Source organism: Meriones unguiculatus, chromosome 10 (genome assembly GCF_030254825.1).
Source record: "Meriones unguiculatus strain TT.TT164.6M chromosome 10, Bangor_MerUng_6.1, whole genome shotgun sequence".
In the NCBI taxonomy this organism is placed as follows: Eukaryota; Metazoa; Chordata; class Mammalia; order Rodentia; family Muridae; genus Meriones; species Meriones unguiculatus.
In genome coordinates, this window is record NC_083358.1 from 12,221,637 (window position 1) to 12,225,393 (window position 3,757).

Consider the following 3,757-nt stretch of genomic DNA (forward strand, 5'->3'; position numbering starts at 1 on the left):
TGGCGTCATGGTTTGGATGCATCAGCTGGGAGTGAAGGCCAGTGGCAAAGGGACAGAAAAAGGGGCGGGGAGGGGTGGGAAGGGGGAATGAAGAGAGGACAGGGAGAAGCAGAGGGGAGGGGAGGGAAGGAAAGCAGAAGGGAAGTCCTAGCTAGAGTTTAAGAGTCCTCTGGCTGCTGCTTTTTCTGGCTGACACAGTCAACTTTTTGGCAGCAGAGTCCTGGAGTTAGGCGAGAGGCTCCACTGCTCTCATTGGTCTGCCTGCAGCTGTTGCTAAGCAGATAGACCAATGGTGTTTGGGGGCATTGTAGCTCCTCCCCTCTGGGACTGCAGGGAGCCATGCCTGTCCCAAGCCAGCCATTTCGAGGCTGGACTAAAGAAAGGGATGTTGGTCTATGAGGCCTCACCTGTCTGACTGGTACCCTCTCTATTTTTCCTTTTGAAGTCCTCACCTTCTGTCACCTTTTCAGGGGCTGGACGGTTCTGGCTCTGGCGTGTTTTGGGCTTGGTTTTGTTTTTGTCTCCAACTTTTGGCGCAAGTATGTGTTTTATGTTTTAATAAATTTATTTACTGTATGAACTCTCACGAAAGAACCCATTAAACATCTCCTATCCTTCTGTCTTGAACCTTTACAGTCTAACCAGAGACAGAAACACATGTGAGTGGAGAAGAGGAAGAGGGAGAGGAAGAGAAGAAGTATTTGGCATCAAAGGGTAATTTCGTTGCTTCCAAACAGGGCCTTGGTTTATAAAATGAAAATATACTAGAGTAGGAAGAGACCCCCTGGAGGTATGATGTAGATGCATTGGGTATTTTGATTACTATTGATAAGTTATCATTGTTTGAATCTGTACAATGTGGCAGTACTTTGCTAAGCAATTGATGTGCTCCTCTTACATAAAGCTTGTTATATAGATGAGTAAACTGAGGCACAGCAGGGAAATAGCTGTACCAGAGGGCAAGTCTGAAGCAGGACTTGAATCTGACACTAGCTCCCAAACCTGGAATCTCCCTTTCCTGTGCAACAGTTCTGCCAGGGGCCGTGTGCTATGGGGAATCCTAAGTCCCCTACCTGGGGATGGTGCTGAATCGAGTCTGTGCTGCTGACAGGCCCACTCAGTGCAGTCACAGGCACAGACAGCAGTTCACAGTATGAGCAAGGCTGTAACCCTTCACCTAGTCTACCATTCTCCAGTTGGGGTACCTGCTAAAAATTCTATGTTAAATGTGTCTTCCCCAGGAGTCTGTGAAGAGATGAAGAACCTGCATTTCTTTCTGGGGATGCCTTATTTCTATCCTACAATACACGGTCACCAGAGGACTGCATTACTGCAGAGCCAGGTTGGTTGTGACTTGACCAAGGCTGCATGGCTTATGTGTATAACACAAGAATCTAGTTCTTCATAGATGACTGTAAATGAAATTCTGTAAGGCGGAACTTTAGACTTCCCTCGGACTTGATGGGAAGCTGGGAACCCTATTCTAATTGTGTGAGTTGCTCAGATGAGCACACATAAGAAAATGTGTTCATTTTGACTATAAAGCTTTCTCTTTTTCTGTTCTTCAAGGGATTTTTTTTTCTTCCAATCCCTTGTGTTATAGCTTAAGCATCGTGGTGTTTAATATTGGATGTAAAAATATGCCAAGTTACTGGGAGGACAATGAAGCACAGAGATGCACATCTCTGTTCTAAGGTCACCCAGTAATACAGTGACAGGTCTGGTTCCAAACACACACACACACGTATACATATTGTGTGCGTGTGTGTGTGTTTACCTTCTTTTTTTTCCCTTCCCACTGCTTAATCAGTGTCTTTATTGTCTGCTGTTCATAAATAACTTTCAAGTTTTCAATGTAAAACATCATGTTTTTAAAATGCAGGATCTGAAAAAACACACACACACACAGAGCAAGCAAGCAAGCAAGCAAGCGAGAAAGAGAGACAGAAAGAAAGCATGTGAGTGAGGAATGAAATCTATTCTCTTTTTTGTTCAGAAGCTGCCTGACACGTGGCCCCCAGCCAGAAGCAGGCTTGGCCAGTGGAGATGCTGGCCTGGCCTGGCTTGTTCCTACCTGGCAGCCATCTACTTGCCCCCTATCCCTGGTTTTGGGTCTGGCAAGAGGGGAGCATTCAGTACACAGTCTGTGGTTGCCTAGTAGGTTCAGAACAAAGGTTCCAGTTAGCTTTCACTGTCTGACAGTGGCCTGAGCATGCCCGTCTCCAGTCTGAAACGGAACAAGACCTGGAAGGTGCAATTCTCATGACTCAAAGGAGACAAGCTACACTTTTTTGTAGGATAGAATCCCACAGGTCAGAGTGATTCCACCTCTACCCATCCCGCAAGGTTCACTGGGTCCCAGAAAGATAGTTCTGTCTCCTCTCCTTAAACCCTCAGCTTACACAGACCTGTCACAGCCCGACATATAATGTTTTGCCATGAAACTTATCTTCTACAGGTCTTTTTTTTCCTCAAAACTTATGCAAAATAAAAAAAGGGGTTGCAGCAAAGCAGATTATCATGTTTGTGGAGGCTCATGCTGTTGCTGGCTGTTTTCCCTAGGACTCTCTTGGAAACCCTGAATGGATATGGAAGCCTGTGTGCAAAGCAGCTTTCTTCCGGACTATTCATCCCTCCTGTTGCAGCCTCAGCTCCCTCTTAAGCTTTTCCCAGTAAGCAGCCTGCCTGCACAGTGACATGTCTTTCCTGCTTCCTGTATTCTTGTGGCTTAGATCAACTGGGGCAAATGTCTTTTTCCCTTTCTGTTTCTGCTTGCTTGGAGCATGTTCTACTTCTATAGTAAAGGGTTTGTGGGACAGATGTAAACAAAGCCTCTCTCAGACAAGTAAGAGAAGCTTTGTGACCCCGAGTACTACAAAATCATACTTACACCACTGGTCACACTACAAAAGAGTGTGACCTGTTGCCCGAAAGTGTTAACAAGGTTTCATCTCGAACAATAGGAACAAGCTTCGTGGAGGAAGGGTTTACAATGGACTCACTGCAGAGATTTGGGATGAGGGGGAGCAGGGAAGAGAACCAGCAGGAATTGAATCCTACATAGGACTTGGCCCCCACATGTATTTGTACCATGAGAATAGTAAACAAAGTCTTTGCACTTCAATCCACTTTCCATGGATGGGAAAAGACACTTTATTGAAACTGGTAAAAATTAGCTGCTCAAAGAATATTGGTCTTTTCCCCCAGAGGCAAGAAATTGAGACCATATGCTCAAGCCTGGTCCTGTTTAGGTGGGTGCACAGCTTACGAAAGGAATAAAATCAACACATTTTTCATTGCTTCCATAATCAGGGCGTTGGAACACTGAAGTCCTACTGAGTTTTGCCTTGGCCTAGAGTAGCTTATGTTCTTAACAAATTAAATGTTAAACTGTTAGTGGCCCTAAATCGAAAGACTTCATAATCGAATACAACCAAGTTTTATGAGGTGCTGTGTAGGAACCTGGCATTTCCTACATATCTTCTCTCAGGGACACTGAAAACAACTGTGGAAGATGGGAATTTTCAATCTTTCTTTGGAGATGAGAAAACCAAGGGATCCGAAGACTCCTGGATCCTGAATACAAGCATGTGTCATGAATGAGTAATAGGATAAAGCATTCTTTGACAGTTCACAGAACAGACAAAATATATGCCACGGGTTCATAGAACATCAAGCTTTAACAGCATTTCTGAGTATTTTTTTTTCTTTCCTGATTTTTGTTGCTATTTGAGCTATAACATCTTTGATGTGTCCA

At 44.5% G+C, this 3,757-nt stretch overlaps 1 long non-coding RNA gene across 1 annotated transcript; it reads left to right on the plus strand.

Moving 5' to 3' along the window:
* Positions 1–451: 451 nt before the first annotated feature.
* Positions 452–3,180, plus strand: LOC132657014 (uncharacterized). Its single transcript, XR_009594858.1, has 4 exons — positions 452–539; positions 637–714; positions 1,242–1,342; positions 2,563–3,180. It is a non-coding gene; the product is annotated as an uncharacterized LOC132657014 (long non-coding RNA).
* The last annotated feature ends 577 nt before the right edge of the window (positions 3,181–3,757 follow it).